The sequence below is a fragment of the Geotrypetes seraphini genome, chromosome 5 (assembly GCF_902459505.1).
Source record: "Geotrypetes seraphini chromosome 5, aGeoSer1.1, whole genome shotgun sequence".
Lineage (NCBI taxonomy): Eukaryota > Metazoa > Chordata > Amphibia > Gymnophiona > Dermophiidae > Geotrypetes > Geotrypetes seraphini.
The window spans coordinates 32,742,597-32,749,853 of NC_047088.1; positions in this window are offsets into that span (position 1 = coordinate 32,742,597).

The window sequence follows — 7,257 nt, forward strand, 5'->3', positions numbered from 1 at the left end:
AGTAAGGGAATTTTTCAAGTACCTTTCTTATTTCTAATCTTAATGTATATTTTCTGTAAACCGCTTAGAACCTAACGGATGTAGCGGTATATAAGAAATAAATTACATTACATTACATTACATTACATTAACTGCTGATATATATTGCAAAAATATAAACGCAAGATATCATTGCAGTCCAGTTCCATAGCAAAAGTAACAATCAAAGTTAATATCTGTGTTACTCTCAAGTGAAGATTCAAGAAAACAAGTTAGATCCATTACTGGATCAGATCTTCCAGCAGTCTCAGAAGCTCTGAGTTTTTACAATTGAAGGTATGGCCTCCCCTGCAATCTTGAGAACCTCTTTAAAGTAGTGTCTCACCAAGTCTACTGAAGACAACAAGGGAGATTTGGGAAAGTTAAAAAATGTAAACTATTCCTTCGTAACTGGTTTTCTAAATGGTCACTCTTACTTTGAACTAAGTTCTTATCTCTCACCAAAGCCACTCCAAGATCTTAAATCTCCTCCACTTTCCGTTCTAAGAGAACTTTTTCAGCTTGCTGTGCTGATTCTCGGGATTGGGAGGCAATCTTCTCATGAAAATTCCTGATTTCACCCTCTATTTTCTCCACACTTCTTTAAAAAGAGGAATTCAAATTTTGTATAACGTACCATAGTATCTCTAGGGTTACCACAGCTGGTTTCTCAATCTTTCCCACAAAACAGACTTCAGAATGAACATTCCCTCCATATATACAAGTGAAAATAAGTCTTGACTGGACATGTTGACAGCAAGACATCCAGGCAGAGATGCCAGACAAGCAGACTGATATTTGGAACTGGATTCTTGGTGAAATTTCTGGTGTAGAGTCTAAAGTCAGCACTAAATAGTACTGTAATCTGTGAGAGAAGATTAAAACACTCAAGGAACAAGTACAAAAAGAAGAGGAGAGGACCTAGGAGTAAGCCTTGAGTTACACTGACCAATAATAAGGCAGAGGTATAGGAAGACCCATCAGGGGATACAGCACAAAAGGAAGGGTATGAGAAGACCAAGAGAGCGGAACCCAAACTGAGTACAGGGGCTGGAGGAGTTGCCGTACAGTGAAAGATTAGAGAAACTGGGCCTCTTCTCCCTTGAAAAGAGGAGACTGAGAGGGGACATGGTCGAAACATTCAAGATAATGAAGGGAATAGACTTAGTCAATAAAGACAGGTTGTTCACCCTCTCCAGGGTAGAGAGAACGAGAGGGTACTCTCTAAAGTTAAAAGGGGATAGATTCTGTACAAACGTAAGGAAGTTCTTCTTCACCCAGAGAGTGGTAGAAAACTGGAATGTTCTTTTGGAGGATGTTATAGAGGAAAACACCCTCCAGGGATTCAAGACAAAGTTCGACAAGTTCCTTCTGAACCAGAACGTATGCAGGTAGGGCTAGTCTCAGTTAGGGCACTGGTCTTTGACCTAGGGGCCGCCGCGTGAGCGGACTGCTGGGCACGATGGACCACTGGTCTGACCCAGTAGCAGCAATTCTTATGTTCAGTGTATCAAGTAGATGGTAATTAACAGTGTCAAAAGTAGTGGATAGATCAAGGAGAATAAGGATAGAATAAAAACCTTTGGAGACTCTGAAAAAGACGGATTCTGTGAAATGTTGAGGAGGAAATTCATAGTTGAGTGGATCTAGAACAATTTCAGAGAAAAGAAAATCAAGTCAGTGAACGTGCATGGTGTGTTCAAGCAGTTTGGATTCAAAAAGGAGGATGAGATGGGATGATAATTAGCAGGTAATACAATGAAAGTTTTCTGATGCAATATGTGATAATGGTATGTTTGATGGAAAAGGGAACTGTTGCAGTGACAAGTGACTGAGGATGTGACAGATGGAGGGGATGAATGGAGAGGAAATATAATTGAGGATTTGGAGTGGGTTAGAAAAACAAGTTTAGAAGAACAGAGAAAATGAGAGTTTTCTCCTCTGATTTCAGAAAAAGAGTATTTAGCAAGGGCTAGAGAGAGGGGAGGCAAATGAAGGGGGGTGGGAAGACTCTGTGACCCAATGAAAAATTCATGATTAATCTTGTAAATATTGTGATGAACCAAGTCAACCAATGAGTGAGTGAAGAAGTGAAAGGAGGATGAGAGATCAAGAATTTGGAAGAGAGAGGTGGCTGTAGTGAAGAGTCAATGGGAGTTGGAGGAAGAATGTTTGTCAATTAGACACAGTTTTCTTGGTGAATACTGTACATACTGTACACTGCTGTACACTACTGTATGTAATACTGTACATGAATGTACACTGCTTCCATAGCTTACAGACAGTATATTAAATAAAAAATGTAATTGTAGATAAAAGGTGAACAGGAGTTTCAGCTAGAGATGCTCTGGAGTCAGGAATATAGAAAGTGAACTGTAGAAATGACGCAATGTTGGGATTTGAGATGCTTTATATGATAGGGGTGGGGGTAGGGCTGGGACCAGGGAGTAAGTGAGGGGTGTGTTTAAAAAAGAAACTGTCCCATGAAACTAACAAGAATTTAGAGGAGAGGAGACAATAGGTACAGATGAATATTTTACTCCATGCTCACCATCCTGGGAATCAAGATTTGGAATGACCTCACAGAGACAATTAGGACAACAGAACCCAACCATGCCCTATTCCGGTAAAAACTGAAAACCCTTCTCTTTGACAAATGATCCCTACAGGAACCTTCTAAATATTTTGCTTAATATGGATAGGCCCATTTTCCCCCTTTTCTCTCCTTCCTGTCTTCCTTCCCCCTAGGTACACTTTCCCCTTCAAGTCGCCTTGAGCCTGTACAGGTACTGCACGACGCACAAATATTAGATTAGATACATATTGGAGAGGGTGTTAGAGTCAACAGCCTGAATATCCCTAAAGATGCTGGTGGTGACTGGATGAGACTACAGCGGTGAGTGTTTAATGGTGAAAGTTATCAGATGATTGTGAGAGAGGGGTAACAGGCGGAAAAGTCTGAGAGAGAAGTTGGTAGAAAGGACTAAACCAAGGCTGTAGCCTTTGAGTGGGAGTAAAAGAGTGTATCTACAAGTCAAATGAGAAAGTTACAGCAAGGAACTTTGAGGCAAAAGAGTCAGATGGGTAATTGATAAATTTAGACGCTGTCAAACTGTATGCATGGAAGAATAACTGCATTTTAGGCAGGCATAAGAACATAAGCTTTGCCATACTGGGACAGATTGAAAGTCCATCAAGCCCAATATCCTGTTTCCAACAGTAGCCAATCCAGATCACAAATTCAGATTTTATGTTGCTTATCTTAGAAATATATATATATATACATATAAGCCATCTAAGTTTTGCTGAAATAATACTTAGGGGCCCTTTTACTAAGCTGCACTAAAAAAATGGGCTTCTTTTCAATTTGTTTCATTAATGGTCGTGTGTTAAATTTAACGTTAGCACACAGTCATTTCATAAAATATATCACAGGAGCACTTACTGTCTCCTATTTAGGTGACATTAAGGGTTTTCACTTATAGAAAGGTTAATGTAAAATCTGGCAACCCAATGATAGGAGATATATCAAGAATAAAGCTATCTTTCTGGTGGGAATCTCTATGCTACACTTTTAAAATTGAATGTATGATGGCCATACAACAGGGACACTATAGGAATTTATGGATGTTTGGGGTCAAACAAGCACAAAGCAACAAAACCAAAGGGAGAAGGGAGTTCCAACTTTGTGTGCAGTAAAAAAACCAACCAGGAACAAACCAACCAAAACTGCAGATATGTACAACGGTGTAGGCAAAATTTATTGTGACAACCAATAAATTTTACCAAACAGGGGACCCAATAAATTTTACCAAACAGGGGACCCAACACGGTCTGTGTTTCGGACAACCTTCATCAGGGGTCCATGGTAGAAAAGGGAAGAAAAATATGTCACAAAAAATATATATAGTAGAAAAAACGGATTATATATATCGCTATAGCGAGATTTTACAATATCCAGTGACCCTTGGCGATTTATATAATCCGTATTTTCTACTATATATATATTTTTTGCGACATATTTTTCTTCCCTTTTCTACCATGGACCCCTGATGACGGTTGTCCGAAACACGGACCGTGTTGGGTCCCCTGTTTGGTAAAAAGGTTTTTAGATATAATTTGGTTGTCACAATAAATTTTGCCTACACCGTTGTACATATGGATGTTTGGGAGCCATTGATTTTCCCCTTTGATCGTACATGTCCAGGGTGGGTGGTGGGGAGATACTTTCAATTTGAGTACAATTGTTGGATATGTAGAAAGAGGGGGGTGATATATGTCTTTTGTCATAAAGTGTAATTTGATAGAATTTAAGTGCTGTTAAAGTGTAAAATGTCTGTACAATATGTTGCACTTATTTTTTGGCTTTAAAATGAATAAAGATATATATATATATATAAAAAAGAATAAAGCTATCTGCTGTGTGTTTCAGCTGGCATCCTGGTCCCAGGTTATCCCTGCCCTTATGGGCAATACAGTTTTTCAGAGGAAGGTCGGCAGACAGGACTTAAATTTCACAAATGAAAATTCTAGACCCCGATGAAGTGGCAAAGTGTTCCGCAGAGACGACAGGGAGGTACAGTATGTATGTTCTCCATCTTTCAAACAATAATATCCAATTATGTTTCGGAATGTGAAGATTGTAATGCTTGAGATAAACTTGCCGATGACAGATCTAAATGAGGTTGATGTGGATCTTGCAAGGGAAAGAGTGGCCTAGTGGTTAGAGCTAATGCCCCAGTACCCTGAGGTTGTGAGTTCAATCCCGGCCTGCTCCCTCTGCCTCAGGACAAGCCACCCAATCCTCCGTTGCCCAGCAACCACGGCTAAACTGAGAGCCTGCCAGGACAGATAGGGAAAATTCTTAAGAGTACCTGACTACTATTCAATGTATTGTAAACCACTTTGGAAGAATCTCTTCATGAAAAAGCAGTTCATAAAACCCCAACAAACATACCCTCGTTTCATAGTGCAGTGCCTGAAGAAAGTGGCTACGAATGAATCGAATAGTATGCTGTAAAATTCAGAACCATGTTGAAGGTGAGAAATAAGAAGAATACAGGGGCTGGGTGTGTCAAATCTTTTCCCGGCCTCTAGGTATGAAGGCTGAGCTCAGGACGACCTTTGGACTTCTTATCGCATGCAACAGCCACCGGTGACATCTCTTGGTTCTCCTCTTGCTCTCTAGTGGATCAAAGAATTATCCCATACAAAGGAACTTCCCTCCTCCCCCTTATGATGTATTGAAAACAGCAGCAAACTCCTTTTCCAGAAATGGGACAAATAAAAGGAATAGAAGAGTAGACTAGAGGTTAAAACACTGGGCCGACCCCTAGGACCACCCACTTTAAATCCTGCTGCTGTTCCTTATGACCTCAGGCAAGTCACTTGACCCTTTGTTGCCTGAGGTACAAACGTAACGATCCGTCTATTAAGCTGCAGTAACAAGTGGTCTTAGCACACCCTTCGGTAGGTCCTTCTAGTGGCGCAGCAAGGGTGGGAGTACCCGGGGCAGTAGCGCCCCTGCCCTCTCCTCTCAGCCCCCCCACTCCTTCTGCACCAACACTCTCCGCGCTCTCCTCTCCACCCCTCCATCCCTTCCCACCCCGGTACCTCTAAATCTTCTCCAGCGCGAACAGCTTCTCTGCCTGCTGCTCGTGCTGGCTTTCCCTCTGCTTGTGCTGGTGAAGGTTTTAAAGAGGTACAAGGGCGGGGAAAGGAGGGTGCGAGTGTTGCATAGGGGTGGGCAGAGAGGTGCCGGTGCCCCCAACGAGATGGCACCCAGCACCCGGGACAGTGCGCCCTCCTTTACTATGCCACTGGGTCCTTCCCATGCACTAAGGCCACTTTTACTGCAGTCATAAAAATGCCCTTTTCCCTTTTTTTGAATGCAGTAATCACTAGGTGATAATATTGCCATTAGTGCATGGCCATTAAAAAAAAATTATCACATAGGTCCTAATTCCATAAACGGTGTCTAGTGGCACCTCCTAGCTGCCATTCAGCGCAGTTGTCAGTTTTCCACAGGCACCGTTTATAGAATCATACCTAGCACCAGAAGGCATCGTAATGTTTGGTTATTAGGCAAGGATTTTCTTGGACTAACTTACCAGAGCCTAACTCATACCACACCCAAACTCCGCCCCCAACCACACCTACTTTTCAGGTAAAGGGGATGGGACTTGATATACTGCTTTTTCAGTGTGGTTTACATAATCAAAGAGGTTTATTTATTTTTAAAACTGCTTTTAATTTTTAATGGCATTTTCAATTAAAACACCTATTAAGTCAATTTAAAAATTAACCCCCTCCCCCCTTTTACAAAGCCGCGCTTGCGTTTTTAGGGCCGGCTGCCACGATAACAGCTCCAACGTTCATTAAAATGCCTATGAGCATCTGAGCTGTTACCGCCACAGCCAGCGCTAAAAACGCTAGCGCAGCTTTGTAAAAGGGGGGGAAAGGGGGGTTAAGTTCTGTGTGCAAATCAGCTAGGCGCTGCTAGGCCCCTAACAGTGCTTAACCTATTTGCCGTCTATAGAACCAGACCCTGACTGCTACCCGTTTTGTAGGTGTTAAGGCTTATGCGGTATTCCTGCGCTAACCAGTTAACAAACAGTAACGTAGATGCACTAACCGGTTAGCTGAGGAGCATCTACTCTGTGTACCTGATCCGCCCCTTCAAAAATGAGAAATATATTTTAGCAATTTCAAGATTTCCACTGGATGCCTGATTGCGTCCTGTGGTCCTCCATTTTTTTTTTACTTATTAGGCACGTGTTAGCAGCTAATGCAGCTTAGGCTCCCTTTTACTAAGTCGCAGTAGAGGTTTTTACTGCGGCCCCGGGCACTAAATGCTCTGATGCTCAAATCTATGAGCATTGGAGCAGCATCGGAACATTTAGGGGGAAATTCTATAACCAACTCCTAAATTTTAGGCATCGGTAGGTGCTCTGCTGATGCCTAAGTAACTGAAAAATGTAGTCAAAAACGGCAGGGTTGAAGCACCTACTGACATCTAAATAAGAGGTGGCTGAAATGGCCACTGGAATCGCGGCTAGGTAGACACTTTAGGCCGCAGAACGCCAAAGCAGGTGTGGCCAACACCCGAAGAGGCGTTAGGCTACCCAGCCACGAATGACGCCAAGATAGGTGGCTGAAATGTAGGCCTGGGAATACCCTGGCCTACATTTCAGCTGCCTATCTTTGCCTAGACCGCAGCAGCCGATCGTGGCAGGGGAA